Here is a 16,850-nt window from a genome sequence, read left to right as displayed (position 1 = left end):
AAGGTGGATGTGGATGTATGTGAATGTGGATGTAGATGTGGATGTATAGATGTGAATGTGGATGTAGATGTGGTTGTATAGATGTGAATGTGGAATGTGGATGTGGATGTATGTATGTATGTGGATGTAGATGTGGATGTATAGATGTGAATGGGAATGTGGATGTGGATGTGGATGTATGAATGAGGACGTGATAGTAGATGTATGCATGTGGATGTGGATGTATGGATGTGGATATGGATGTGTATGTATGAATGTGGATGTATAAATGAGGATGTGAAAATGGAGGTAAGCATGTAGATGTGGATGTATGGATGTGAATGTGGATGTGGATGTGTATATATGAATGTGGATATGGGATGTGGATGTATAAATGAGGATGTGAAAATGGAGGTAAGCATGTAGATGTGGATGTATGGATGTGAATGTGGATGTGGATGTGGATGTATGGATGTGAATGTGGATGTGGATGTGGATGTATGGATGTGGATATGGATGTATGGATGTGAATGTGGATGATGATGTGGATGTGGATGTATGGATGTGATTGTGGATGTGGATGTGGATGTATAGATGTGGATATGGATGTGAATATATGATATGTGATGTGAAGGAATCTGAAGTGAAGAGATGGAAAATGATGTGATTGGATGAGTACACATATAAATGGAATGTGGAATAAGTAATGTGGATTAATGAGGGATAATGTGGAAAAATGAGAGTTAATATAGAAATTGTATTTGTAAACTGTTTGTAAATAGCTGTTTTATGTCAAGAATGCTGGGGAAGCATTTTGACCGTCTTGTGATTAAGGTCGTGGAGACCTAACTGATAAAGTTGCAACTGTTGACAGAGAGTCAATGGAGGAAATCTCGCGTAGCAAGGTCGATCGAGGTCTTAACCAGCCTCGGTTCGATTAAAATGGTGAGCTTCCGGTACGGTGGATGAGGGACCAAGGAAGCGGCCTATGAGTGAAGCGCTAGGTCACCTGCGAAGGATCTTAGAGGGTGCTGACCATACGGTGCTCGAGCTCTGGGTCGCCTAGGATACCCACGCGTGCATCGAGGAAGATATTGGAACAAGGAGTAAGAGTTGTTTTCTGAAACCGGGCATAGATTTGGTTGATTGACCTTGCTGGTCTTCAATGGATGAGTCCATGGCTCTTTTTATGGATCTGTTGGTTGATCTTGCTGATCTTCAACGAGAGTCCATCTTGATTTTTATAAGTGATTATATTGCCGAGTATTATGGGCTAGGAACTATTGAAAAGGCCCCTGAGTGGACAGGTGGTGAGCGTTCTACTTGCCAATGATGCCATAGATACTCTAATGAAGGAATGATGGGAAATTATGAATCAACCGGATAAATTGGAAGATTGTGATCAGTGGTACTATGGTTTCATTAAAGGATTGTTTTAAAGTTAGCTGATGCTAAGAAAAAGGCAATTTCATATTGGGTGTGTAAGTGGTGTGGCTAGTTTTATGTTTGCATGAACTTCCGGCTAGAGGGCCTTGGAACTCTTTTCCTTGGTACCCGGGACAAAACCTAACCAAATTCCAAATTGGATCCCATCACTACAGTGGTTGGGCGGTTGGCTAACCCATGGGATTGGATGGGGTTAGGCTGGACTGATGGATCCATAAATCGAGACTCAACTTTTGTTATTACGATAGATAAAGTAAATCCCGGACAGTAATTGTTCTATGGATAGGAATCAACGGCTGTGCCTCTTGAATGGGGAAAAAAGCGTTGATCCCAATGATCCAAGTGCAAGTTTCTTCCTTGATCCGACCAAATATCTTATAGATGCAATTGGATCAGTTTGATCAGAAATGATCTTGACTACGTTAGAGTAAAAAGTTATCCTGGTGGAATCGCCTGTGCTTTTCGGTGAAGGAAGTTTTTCCAGGTTCGGTTTTGGAACAACCGACGGATTACTCTCTTATCCGGATATCCGTGGGTGAGGCGCCGAGTGTGGGACCCCTATCCCGCGCGAGAAGTGCTACTTCCGCTGCTAGTACCCCGAATCCGTTGCTCGGTGGGAACAGGGATCTCACAGTTGGTATTAGAGCATTTGGCTAATAAAGATCAACTGAGAAACCAAATATGTCAAAAATTTATCAAGAAGCACAAAAAGGTTATAATTGTGTGATATAATTCATACAATTTGATATTCAAACTGCAATTCGTAATTTGGTAATTGGGTCTTCAGATGGAAATATCGTAATTATATAGAATCCCTGACTTGCTTGAGGCCTAGATATGATGGTATTTACCTTATAATTCCAAGGGCCGTGACTACCCGTATATACCGAGAGTATACTGCAGCTCTTTACTGACAGTATATACGAGTAAATCTAAGACTTGAAATTATAAGCGTTAATGCTATCCAGATGATGAATTCGAATGTGGTTGATATGATTTTTAATTATGTTTGGGAACTGATGAAATTGATTTGGATTCTGATTGAAAAATGATGATTTCTGAAATTTAGTTAAAATGTAATAAGCTGAGCGAAACCACAATGAGGATGAATGGGACGAGTCCCAGTGATAATATTCATAACTAGAATGATAATAATGATTTCAGCAAATCACTATGAGATTAGTGGATTGTGCTGTCAGATTGCTACTGTTAACACTTGAGATGGTAGATTAAGTTAAGGGATGACAAATTGAGAACTTGCTTAACTAAAATTCCTGTGGAGGAATGTTCAGAAGGAAAATTTTCAGTCTAATGGACCATCATCGTGTTAAAGATATGAATGATATGATCTGAATGAATTGTTATTTAATGATGAGTTCTATATAAGGGATAATTATCCCCGTATTCTGTTGGGTTGACCAGAATATAAGGAACCCCAGAATAAATTGGATCTTAAGAAAAAGAGTTGTCCTCTACCTTGCGAGATGAGGACATCTCGCACTTTTCAAGTGGGGTAGAATGTAAGATTCTCCCCCAGCCTTCGAGGTGTACAGGAGTAAGAATCTCCCTTTTTGATCTTATAATTATTCTCTCTCTAAAATAAAAGAAAGATTCTGTTTAAAAAAGGAAGAACCTTTTCCCTGAATACTTCTCAAGAGTCCCACCTGTTTTAAGGATTCAGAACAATGAGTTCAGAAGTGAGAATCGATGTTTTGGATATCAAGGTTTTGGTCTTCATTCGAGTACGGCCCAAAAGAAGTTCTTTATCTCTTGGGAAGTATAAGAAGTTATCTCCCAGATATTGTGGACCAAAGAAAGTAGGTGATTTAGCTTACGAACTTGTTTTATCTCCTCATCTCAAAGTTCTGAATGCCTTCTATAGAAAAATGTGCCAAACCCAAATCATGGAAAGACGGTAAAACTTCAGTGGCAAGTTACCGTTGGCTTCTAAGTTACGCTAGCTCCTTTCTTTATATAAGTCGTAACTTTTACTTATCGTTCACAGTAATCTTACTCCCATCGATCTCCTTTCTTTCTTTCTTAATCTCCTTCATGGCTTGGCAACAAGAATTAGTTTTATCCATAATGATTCCTCACCTTCAAGACGCAAGTGAGTCTGTGAAGAAGGATTTTATAGAACAGTATGAGCGCTCACTTTTCCCTCACTTGGGAACTTCTGTAGCTCAGACCAAATGGCGGACCTATCAAGACATAACTAGGGTAACACCCTGGGGTCAGCAGCACTTTCATACCAATGTCCGCTTAGCCATGGTTATTGAAGCTTTGGGTTTGGGTCCCCGATACTACTGCGTCATGAGATCAAGGCATCTTGGGTTTTCTGAGCGGGTCTTCTTACTGGCGTGTTTTCTTCCTCATGAGAAGATATGCCTTTACCCCGTTTTTGGCTTGCCTCTCAGAGGTCCTTTTGTTAGATCACCTCATACCACTGAGATAGATGCGGCAATAACCAACAGAATTATTCCCATAGATGAGTTACCTTATACTTGTGCAGCTTGTGAGAGTGCTGCTTTTGTGCGTGCTGCTTTTGTGACCATATGATGGACGGGTTTATGGAAGTGTAAAGAGTTCTTCTATCTTTACTGTATAAGTTCCGAGAATGAATAAAGTTTAAATCTTGTTCTTATCTTACTCTCTTTGAGACTTTTCTTGGTGGTTAATCTTGATTAAAATTTTTCTCTAAGTCTCATATTCGTGCATCTTGCGAAATTACCCTAGTTTGCGAGATGAGGACATCTCGCGTTCTTTAAGTGGGATAGAATAAAAGATTCCTCCCCCACCCCCTTTTTGATGTCTAGTATCTTTCCCTGTAATCAATCCCTCTTCAGAAATATAAAGACCTTGTTTCTAACTATTTTAACCTAGAATGATTTCTGAAATTTAGTTAAAATGTAATAAGCTGAGTGAAACCACAATGAGGATGAATGGGACGAGTCCCAGTGATAATATTCATAACTAGAATGATAATAATGATTTCAGCAAATCACTATGAGATTAGTGGATTGTGCTGTCAGATTGCTACTGTTAACACTTGAGATGGTAGATTAAGTTAAGGGATGACAAATTGAGAACTTGCTTAACTAAAATTCCTGTGGAGGAATGTTCAGAAGGAAAATTTTCAGTATAATGGACCATCATCGTGTTAAAGATATGAATGATATGATCTGAATGAATTGTTATTTAATGATGAGTTCTATATAAGGGATAATTATCCCCGTAATCTGTTGGGTTGACCAGAATATAAGGAACCCCAGAATAAATTGGATCTTAAGAAAAAGAGTTGTCTTGTATTTGTAAATTGTTTGTAAATGCTGTTTGTAAATGGCTGTTTTATGTCAAGAATGTTGGGGAAGCATTTTGACCGTCTTGTGATTAAGGTCGTGGAGACCTAACTGATAAAGTTGCAACTGCTAACGGAGAGTCAATGGAGGACATCTCGCGTAGCAAGGTCGACCGAGGTCTTGACCAGCCTCGGTTCGATTAAAATGGTGAGCTTCCGGTACGGTGGATGAGGGACCAAGGAAGCGGCCTATGAGTGAAGCGCTAGGTCACCTGCGAAGGATCCTATTGGGTGCTGACCATACGGTGCTCGGGCTCTCGGTCGCCTAGGATACCCATGCGTGCGTCGAGGAAGATATTAGAACAAGGAGTAAGAGTTGTTTTCTGAAACCGGACATGGATCTGAATCAACGGTTGTGCCTCTTGAATGGGGAAAAAAGCGTTGATCCCAATGATCCAAGTGCAAGTTTCTTTCTTGATCCGACCAAATATCTTATAGATGCAATTGGATCAGTTTGATCAGAAATGATCTTGAGTACGTTAGAGTAAAAAGTTATCCTGGTGGAATCGCCCGTGCTTTTCGGTAAAGGAAGTTTTTCCGGGTTCGGTTTTGGAACAACCGACGGATTACTCTCTTATCCGGATATCCGTGGGTGAGGCCCCGAGTGTGGGACCCCTTTCCCGCGCGAGAAGTGCTACTTCGGCTACTAGTACCCCGAATCCGTTGCTCGGTGGGAACAGGGATCTCACAGGCTCATTAGACCCTATGGAAACTTGCCCTTGAATTTGGGCTCATTGGGCCTTAGGGAAACACAATAGCGGGTTTTTTCTCAGAGTATCTAGGGTTCTGTACTTCTGTAACTTTTTAACATGAGGCCTCTATCTTGCTGGTGCGACTCTATTATGTCAATATTCATGACTTGGTACACAAATGTTCATCATAATCCTACAAGAGATGGTGATGGGTAGTAACATTTTTGTGGCACCAACTGTTATGATGAAGATGGAAGACTTCTTTGCTCTGCCTCAGTCATGACCTTTATATTACAATAGAGGTGAGTTCTTTAACTCACTTAGCCTATCTGCCTTCTTATTGAGATTTACACTATGTCTCTCACCCTTGCCTTTGCAAGGGGTCCAAAGGCAAGGGTCTTTCTGCCCAGGTACACAAATACTCAAGAAAAACACTGTTTTTTCATAATTTGTCTACCTAAATAAGTTGGAATTTTGCAAGTAATTAAACTAATCTATGTAACTATATTCATGGGAATCATTGTCTATTTTGGATTTGAATATTGCTAGATCAAAGCTCTATTTTAATTTTTCTACATGATAAATATTTGAGGAGAAAAATAAAAGAATGGTGCTTTGAACCGTGAATACACATGGTTATGAATATGGGTTCATTCATTTTGGCCATGATCATCACTATGTTTGGACTACATCTTCTCATACTAAATATGTGCTACATATGGTTATGAGCTACCATGGCTCTATGTGTTTCTATTTTATGTTATTTTGTCCATAATACCTTTGTATATAAGGAAATGATACTAGGGTATGATGATCTGGATATAACCTGTCCCTAATGCTTTTCTTCGTCGTTGACCTCTGGTTTCAACTCATAATGGGATTTTTCACACATTTGATTTATATGGAATATTGTACACATGATTGGTCTACAATTGATAGGTTGAGGATAATTAAGTAACTCAAAATATACATATATTACTATCCATGCATGCTCTCTACCTGGCCTAGACTTAATCGTGAACTCTATGCAGGGACCATGTTTGGGTTATTTTCTACTCATGGCAGATGCTGTATATTGGTTTGTTTTGACTAAATTTGGAGACTCCCTTTGTTGAACCAACGTGAGAGAGAGAGAGAGACATGTCATATGCATCCCCAAAGGTGTGTGGAATACACACAATAGATGAGTATATATAGAGGAGATCCTAGGGCTATATATAGAGACATTCTATATATAGCCAACACCCCCGCTCAAAGAAGGGTCTCTAACTGTGGATGAAAAAACCCTTGGGGGCTCAAGGGAAAAACCCACAGCTCTATATACACCTACCGCTATATTAAATTATTTTATAGTTACAAAGTATTATTCAAAGGAGCTACATCACTCCCATATATACAATAGCCATGAAGGCTACGAAGGAGCTACATCACTCCCATATATACTTCATAAGTATTATTCAAAGGAGCTACATCACTCCCATATATACAATAGCCATGAAGGCTACGAAGGAGCTACATCACTCCCATATATACAATAGCCATGAAGGCTACAAAGGAGCTACATCACTCCCATATATACAATATCCATGAAGGAGCTACATCACTCCCATATATACAATAGCCATGAAGGAGCTACATCACTCCCATATATACTTCATCACTCTTATGTGCACAATAGCCGTGAAGGCTTTGAAGGTCATCCATCTTCATGTTGTCTTGATCCATTCATGTAGGTTGGGTGCGAGTCTATCTTCGTGACGATGCCAAATAATATTTTTGTAGTCTCTTATCTATATTGAAGCTCAACAATATCCAAATACAATCCTGATCCATAAACCCTGTAATATGGAAGAAGTCTCCATAACAAATGGAAAACCATAATTTTGTTATAGAAATATGAGATGTACACGAAAAGATGTACATAAAGAAAAAGACATAAAGGTATCTATTATATGGTTGCTTAGGAATATAGTCCATCCGCAAGGACATGCATGGCAATGTCAACTTGTGGAAGATCATCCAATCAATGGCAAATGAACTAGATTTGGTGAGAGAATCTGGTTACTTGGAGAAGTTGACTTGGAAGATTGACCTGTCAATAAACACTAAAATAGGAAATGACACTAGTTAGTAAGGATATCATGGAAAGCTAGAATCATATCTTTGCCATGGGAAAAATCTATGACATAAGATCAAACCTCCAATATTATGAGTCAAGATAATGAGACAACTATAACTTGGATCAAATCTCGAAGATGACATGATATGAAAGTAAACCTCATAAGATGACAGACGAGAAATCAAACCTCTGACGTCCATAGGTAGGATGACCAGACATGATGAAAAAGCGAACCTCTGACATGAAACAACAATTAGGATGTAGACACCTCTGACAGGACGAAAAAGCAAATCTCTGACATGACGTACTTGAAAGTAAACCGCATAAGATGATAGGCCGAGAAATCAAACGTGTGACATTCACAATCAGGATAGTAAACCTCATAAGATGACGGAATGAGAAATCAAACCTTTGACATCCGTAGGCAATATGTAGCCAGGATGACATGATGTGAACATAAACCTCATAAGCTGATAGGACGAGAAATCAAACCTCTCGGGAAATATGCTCGTACAGAATTTCTTGTTAGTTGCCATAGATTGAATTCCAAGACTTGACCACCATTATAGCCATTTAGACCTGCATGATTGCATTGTCGACCATAAAAGACATTGATAGACTTAAATAAACCTAGTCAATCTGATGAGCCAAAGCCAAGAAATGGGGCATCCAATGACCATGGCATCATGGTAACAATCCATGGAAATGTAGTCAACCATCATTCACGAAACATGTAACCATCCTCACGGAACAACACCATGGCATCATGGATAAAATCCATGGAAACACAATCAACCAATATAGATTAGCCAAATGAACCATCAACAAAACATGTAGCTTGGAATGACCAACATCAACACAACATATAGCTTGGAATGACCAACATCAACGAAACATATAACCATCATCATGGAACAACGATCCATGGAAACATAGTCAACCATCATCGATGAAACATGTTAACCATCATCATGGAACAACACCATGGCATCATGGATACAATCCATGGAAACATAGTCAACCATCATCGCACGAAACATGTAACCATCATCATGGAACACGAAACATGTAACCATCATCATGGAACAACACCATGGCATCATGGATTGTAGTGAGTGAATTACATCAATGCAATGAACACATATACATATATCGATAAAATGTGTAACCATCACCACCATGGCATCATACCAAGGCACTAAAATTACAAACTCACCAAACCTGTCAGAATCACCGAGGCTTGCATGCTTAAAATAATAATTGTCAAGTCCGTGAGACTAGTTGTAATGTAACAAGAAAAGGTAGAACACATGGCACCTTTAACTATTTCTTACAAAGGCTCCCGAGAAATAGTTGCATGCTTACAAAGCCTCTCGAGTAGTAACAACATGCTAAGCATCAATAAAGTCCTCTTTACGCACAAGACAAACTTCCTCGAAGCTATAGAAAGAACAAATACACAACTTCCTTGTGAGAACAATCAAACGAGAGATCAACATCACCACCGAGATAAAAGGATAATGAGATCATCACTGAGATGACCATGAGCAAGTAACTGTAATGATTCTAAAGTCATAAGATAAAACAATCAGATCATCACCGAGATGACCATGAGCAAGTAACTATAACGATTCCTAAGTCATGAGTTAAAACGATCAGATCATCGCCGAGATGACCATGAGAAAGTAACTGTAACGATTCTGAAGTCATAAGATAAAACAATCAGATCATCACCGAGGCAGGATGAACAAAATCCATATACATATCATCAGCAGTCGATCGAAAAGAAAGGCATAATTACCATCATGTGGTAAGACCTTGGATTGTCAATAAATACATTATGAACGTCCAAGCTTAATCATGTGATTCTTCTAGCTAGCACAGACCATGGCATAAGTCACGATCAATGTAAGGCAAGGCCATCGAAGACCCTGACCATAATCATCGCCCTGGCCAAGTCCACGACGTAGAGTGGGAGATGGCGATGGAAGAGAAGATGAACGAGCAGGCGGCGGGGCAACGAGCACACTCCCAACAAAGGGATGCAAGGGTGCGCCAAACACCCACGCACTATGGGTCCGGCGGAAAAGATGCATGGAAGGATAAGTTTTACAATATCACCATGTCGCGGCCAACTTGAGAGGCGGTGCGGTATCGGGAGAGCCACACCGAGTATGAAACGTGGCAGTGGTTGCTTGACAACAACCACATCGACACAGAAGAGTTCCACAATGCAATTCAGACTCTGCAGCCTAGTCAAACCATATGCTCATGCATACCACAAGTGCTCAACAATCAGGGTACAACCAATAGCAATCATGAATACAATTTCCACTATCGGACCTCAGCCGATCACAAACAAATGAGCCTGCAACCCATCAGCATATCAATATCAATCATATATACCCTTATGCATGCCAATCAGGAATACAATTCTCACTATCGGACCTTTGCCGATCGCCATCAATAAACCTGCAAACTTACATCACATCATAATCATGTGGGTTTCCACCCTCAACCATAATCTCAACCATGCATGATCTCATGCAACAACACCTTAGCATACCGTTTTCCATAGCACATTGATCATACTTTACTGCAAGGAATAATACTTAACTCACTACTCAACTTTCCTAACTAGAAACAACTAAAAAAATGCTAAGTCCGACTTTTCCCGTAGGGACCCTTCCCATATCTCCTCTTAGGCTCCCCAATGTTCAATTTACACCACAAAACCACCCTCTACCCCCTCAAAGTTGTAGAGGGAAACAAAATGAACAACTTTGTCTCTTTGGACCCCCTACAAAAAAGTAGTGGAGGACCTCCAAAAATCCACCCCCAAAATGGCAAAAAATCAAATTTCCTTGCAAAACTGCCAAAACCGCTCTCTGCCGGTTTTTGCGGCGAATTTTTGAGCATGAAGATGACCAAACCAGAAAATTTGCATCTCACAAAAGTTGTAGAGATTAATCAGGGCTACATTTTGATTTAAAAATCTTTGAAATCCAACATTCCTACAGAAAGTTATGCCCTCTGCAAAACAGCCCCCTGAGCCTGCCGAAAAAAACACCTTTCACTGCTATTCTTCTCATATGCCACAGATGATGATGTAGTTAGGTAAGAGGAGTATGGATATGTATTAAAAAAATCATAAGAGAGTAGAGGAAGAATCCTCATCACAAAACTCGGCCTTGAGACAGCCCTTCCTTTGTTCCTCTCTCTTCCCCTTCCTGCTTGCATAGTACTTAGACCGCATGTTTCATGGAGATGAAGTGATAGAGATGGGTAGGGGAAGCAAGGCTGAGCATAATCAAACCCTAAAACAACAATAAGCATCACCAAAATACCTCTTATGGATTCGGGAAGCCTCTTCCTTTGTTTCTCTCTCCTCACGCAAGCATCTCGTGCGAGCTTACACGATGAAGATGACCTTCTCTACGACGGCACACCGGCAGAGTCTCCTTGTGTGTGCATGCAAAAGCTTGTGGGTGTGTGCTCCCACACTATGCACTCTCATATACACACAATCTCTATCATAATTGAGCAATAAAAGAAAGCTGTAAGCACTTACCTCTGTGAAAGCGCTGCTCCCGACACTGAGAAGTATACCGCTTCTTCTTCTATTCATAATACACAACCGTATGCATACATATGCATATACACACACCAAAAGAGAAGAAGAGGAACAACAAGAGCCTCCTCTACCTCCTCCTCACCTCCAAGAAGCCAAAGAACAGGAGCAGACAGAAATCGTCATCTTCCAAGACAACTGCAGAAAATCAATCGTAACTTGGTCGTACGGTCTCCGAATGACAAAATTCTGAATACAAAAATTGATCGTATCGTCGTTTCCAAGAAGATAACGCGGGCCAAATCTTCTAATTCGATTTCCCTTGTCAACTATGACGAAAATACTCGCTCGTGGTCTGCTACAGCTCTGATACCATGTTGAACCAACGTGAGAGAGAGAGAGAGACACGTCATATGCATCCCCAAATACACACGTCATATGCATCCCCAAAGGTGTGTGGAATACACACAATAGATGAGTATATATAGAGGAGATCCTAGGGATATATATAGAGACATTCTATATATAGCCAACACCCTTGGCCCTGAACTCTATGCAGGAACCATGTTTGGGTTGTTTTCTATTCATGGCAGTTGTTGTATACTGGTTTATTATGACTAAATTTGGAGACTCTCTTGGTCAGGATAAGATATTTGCCTTATATATGAGTATTGGTAGCATGGGTTTTTGACCGTGTTTCCCTACATAAAGATAGGTTTTTACACAAAGCTATAGCCTTGAAGGCTCTAATTTTGTAGTTGTTTGCTACCTGGCTCTGATTTTTAGACTAGGCTTTTTCTTGAAATATAAATATGCTAATTCTCTCTTTAGGCCCATGTTTGGCCACAGAGGTTGTAGACAGTCAACCATAGATGGCAACCTTATTATGCTTCCACATGATGGGCTAGTCCTATGTTTGAATGATTTCTTGCTATCATGATTTTATTGCTTGCATATTATTTCATCCTACTTAGGTTGCTCTAAACCTTGACTGTACTCTATAGGGTTTGATTGTTTCAAATGGAGATGTTGGCTACTAATTGGGGTTGGTTATTAGGAAACCAGTCTATATGGCTACTTTGAATTTGGTTTATAGATAAGGCTCAAGAGATTGTAAGTAGATTGCCTCTGCCAAGATAATGTGAGTTGTCCACTAACAACCTTGCTGTATAGCTTTGTTACTTGGTGTTTAGATTATCTTGGGATGTTGAGAGGGTTGATCCCATGTGTTTTGATTATTAAAGTCTTACTGTGATTTGAGAGTTTGTTTCAAAATAGTAACATGTTATTCAAACCTACAAGGTTTAGCTCTAGGGGTGCCGCTCCTTAGAAATTGTATGTAGGTTTGCTAGTTACATAGCAACAAATGGGGAAATCAGTTTGGCTTAAGTGCCAACACAAGGCAATTAGGTAGATTTATTCATGAATTCTCTCCCACAAGAGAAGTTTTAAGCTTTTCGCAAAGCTTTAAACCTAATTTCCTTTGGGGACGAGTTTGGGCTCCCTATAAAAGTCCAAAGAGCATGTCACATCTCTGGTCTTCTAGTGCCAGCTCACCCTATGTTCACATCATCAATGTAGGAGGGATTTGTAGCCATATTTGATAGTGATGTGTGTGAACACACTAGGAGCAACCAAGGTACTTTTTTCCACGACATATGCATGGGTGTCATAGGAACCATGAGCCCGTGCATCTCCTCGTCAGAACCCTTAAGAATCCTCCTTAGGTGTCCTGGCACTTCACTCAGGGACTGTTTCGTCGGCCCTTGTCCATCGTACCAGAAGGGTACCATTTTTCAACCAAACGGAGACTGGTTAAGACCTAGGCAGGCTTTTCCGTGTGAGCCATCCTTTTTGAACACTCCCCCGCTATAGCTGTTGCAACCAAACTTCCCTTAGAAAAACATATACCAAATGCTCCCTCCAAAATTCTGGCATAACACAGTCCTTTAAGAAAACACAGTTTCTAAGCAAGTTTTTAGTTTGATTTTCTTTTAAATACAAGGAGTATTTCTTGAGTAAGTATCCCCAAAACTTCTTGATCAGAATTCAGAATTTCATACCAGAATTCTTCGAATTCTTTAACCTTGATCCACAGATCAATTCGAAGGGCCTCAAACTTAGTTTCAGATTTGGCGGGAGTTTTGAGTGTATTTTTCTTCACACTTTCTTTCCTCAAAATTGACGTAAGAGTTTGGTCCTGGTCATAGTCTAAATTAAGGTTCGAGTCAGATAAGATTTTTCCTGAACTATCTTTCGCGAAAAGGTTTGGTAATTCAGTTACTATTTTACTAAATTTCTTTCTTTGGCTGGTAGTATTGCAAACAGGAGATCTACCAGTCATTTTATGTTCTCATTTTGGGAAAGCTGCTATGAGTTAGAGCAATAAGAAGCAGCCAATAGTTGCCTTGTTAAGTAGAGAGGCAGAGTACAGGGGTGCTGCTATGGCAACTTGTGAGGTAGCTTGGTTTCAGAAGCTACTTGGTGACATGGGAGAGCCCGTGGATATGGAAGTTGTCATATATTGTGACAACATGAGCAGCATACATTTGGCCAGTAACCCACTATATCATGCTAGAATGAAGCACATTGAGGTGCATTATCACTTTGTCAGGGAGAAGGTTCTAGTAGGAGATGTAGATCTGGTATATGTCACCACAGAGGATCAAGTGGCTGACATCTTCACGAAGGCATTGGGCACAAAGGAGCTCCACAGGTTTAGGAGCTTACTTGGAGTGCAATGTGTGGAGTTGAGCTCGAGGGGGAGTGTTGAGATATCGAGCTCAACTAGTGCTACGGTGGACATTGATGACCCACCTAGGTGATAGCTTTCACATCTACACCACTGGCATGGTTGGTGAGATTATAGGTGATATGCGGCCAGTGGGATGATTGGCTATGTGATAGCCATTTTGGATTACTAGAGTCTGGCATAGTTATAGCGCACGAGCTCATTTAGTCGGGTTCACATTATGGACCGACCCTTGTATGTTGTAGTAGTTGAGTACTAACCCATATTGTGTGTACTCTTATCTTTATGTTATGTTGGTTGAGTAGAGAAGAAGAAGATAAAAGAAACTTCAGCCATCCATCTCTCTCTTGTGTCTTGCTCTCTCTTGTGTGTGTGTTTTCTTGCTAGGGTTTGAAGCTCTCCCTCTCCCCCACATTCTCTTTACATATGACTACCATGTGGAGTATCACTGCATTAGCAACACATGAAGGTTAGAATGTATGTCAATTGGATATCAAAACTCCTCTCTTGAATGGTTATTAGGAATTTATGCTAGTTGGATATCAAAATTGCTTTCTTGAATGGAGATTTGCATGAGGAGGTCTATGTATCTCAGCCTCGTGGTTTTGTTCAAAAAAGTTAGGAGTCAAAAGTATGCAAATTAAACAAAGCTTTATACATTCTTAAAAGCAGGCTCCCAAAGCATGGTATAAAAAGATATATGCATACTTGGTTACACAGGGTTTTTTGCAATAGCCCAATTGACAATACTCTCTATATTAAGAGGACTAAGGAAGTTTTATTGGTCATTGTGTTATACATTAATGACATGCTCCGCATGCCCTAATGATGATTGTATTTCAACTTTTATAGCTGATTTTGTAAGATTCCTCCCCAACCTCTCAAGATGTCCAAAATCTTCCCCCTGTAATCAAATCCCTCTTCAAAAATATAAAAGATCTTCTTTCTACCTATTTTGACCTAGAGAGAGAAAATATTCTAGAGAGAGAATATTCAGATTTTGAATATTTTTGGATGGAAAAATATCTCTTCTTATTAAAATAAGTTCCCCCGAAACAAAAGTTCAAAAAGATTTTCAGAAGGTCCATTAGAAATCAAGTGTGATCTGTTCAAGAGGCCTTATCCTAGGGGGTCCCAATTTTTGGAAAAATTTCAAATTAAGGTTTTGAAGGGCCAATCAAATTCATCCAAATGTATGAAGAATATAAATAGCAAAAATAAAGAAAATCCCCCCAAAAATAAGTAAATACTCACATAAGATGAAGAGTGGTGGACTAAGGACCAAAGGAAATACTCACATAAGATGAAGAGTGGTGGACTAAGGACCAAAGGAAAAGCTAAAAAAATAGATTTCTGACACCTCACAATGGGGCACCTACCTCACATGTGTAATGGAGTTTTAAATCTTCAAAAATTGAGATATTTCATCTCTCCTCTCTCCTAATTCAAGTCTAGTTCCAAAAAGTAAGCTAAACTGGCCTAAAAATGGTCAAAAATTGACCAATCTGATTTGAAAAATTCTAGAATCAGTTTGCTTGGTTAGGAGCTCACTTTTTCCTATAAATAGAAGCCTCCACCTTTGTTGAAAAATAATAGTATTTATGCATTGTTACTCTACTCCTCCCAAGAGCCAAGAACTGTGAATTTCTTAATAATTCACTAGTTTTTAACCTTTCCCTCTTCTAAATATTTGTGGCCACTCTTGTTACAAACAAGAGTATAACCTTCAAACCATCAAGACAAAGGAAAGCTCCCAAGAATTTATGTAAGCTAGAAATTTTATATTTTTCTTTATTCTTTTTATGCTTTCTAATTTTTGTGTTGTTTGAAGTGATGAATGGATGCTATGCCTTGTGGAAAGGCTTTCCCCCTCTCTCATTCTTAAAATCAGCCCTTATTTATCCTAGTTAAGTGAACTAATATTTAGAATTAAACTTTCATATTATTTCTCCTTTAAAAGTAAAAATTGTTTAGTTTAGAATGCTTAAAACCAATTGAGGTTAATTGTTAAGTAAAAATAAGTAGGAAAATCAATTGAGGTTAATTGTTAAGTAAAAATAAGTAAGAAAATTATTTAGTTTAGAATGCCTAAAACCAATTAAGATTAATTGTTAAGTAAAAATACATAGGAAAAATTAAAAAATGGTCAGCCATACAAAAGACATTATGGTAAATTTTAAAAAAAAAATAGAATTAAGTATTATCCTTTATTATTCTAAAAGAGTAATCCCTATCGTCTCTATATTCTAAAAGTGTCATTTTCATGCATAGAAGATGCATATTGATTATTGTTTTATGCATAAAAGAATAATTTTATTATTATGAAAGTGTTACTTTTATCAAAATGGATTTTTATGTATAAAAGAATAATATTTTTTATTATGAAAGTGTTACTTTCATCAAAATGGATTTTTATGCATAAAAGAATATTTTTTAAATTATAAAAGTGTTACTTTTATCATTATTGATTTTTATGCATATAGTATGCATAAAAGAATATTGTTTTAATTATAAAAGTGTTACTTTCATCATTATTGATTTTTATACATAAAGGGATGCATAAAAGAATTTTTTATTATAAAAGTGTTACTTTAATCATTATTGATTTTTATGCATAAAAGTATGCATGAAAGAATATTTTTTTATTATAAAAGTGTTACTTTTACCATTACTGATTTTAATGCATAAAAGTATGCATGAAAGAATATTTTTTATTATAAAAGTGTTACTTTTATCATTATTGATTTTTATGCATAAAAGTATGCATGAAAGAATATTTTTTTTAATTATAAAAGTGTTATGTTCATCATTATTGATTTTTATGCATAAAGGGATGCATAAAAGAAAACTTTTTTAATTATAAAAGTGTTACTTTTATCATTATTGATTTTTATGCATAATAGTATGCATGAAAGAATATTTTTTTATTATAA

At 38.4% G+C, this 16,850-nt stretch overlaps 1 pseudogene; it reads left to right on the top strand.

The window, feature by feature from the left end:
- The window catches only part of LOC147616627 (pentatricopeptide repeat-containing protein At2g27610-like), a 298,789-nt pseudogene that overhangs the window by 64,066 nt on the left and 217,873 nt on the right, over positions 1 to 16,850 (top strand).

The sequence above is a fragment of the Cibotium barometz genome, chromosome 38 (genome assembly GCF_041138505.1).
Source record: "Cibotium barometz isolate CiBa-2024 chromosome 38, ASM4113850v1, whole genome shotgun sequence".
NCBI lineage: Eukaryota > Viridiplantae > Streptophyta > Polypodiopsida > Cyatheales > Cibotiaceae > Cibotium > Cibotium barometz.
The sequence above is the reverse complement of the archived record's forward strand: the minus strand, read 5'-3'. Positions and strand labels throughout refer to the sequence as shown.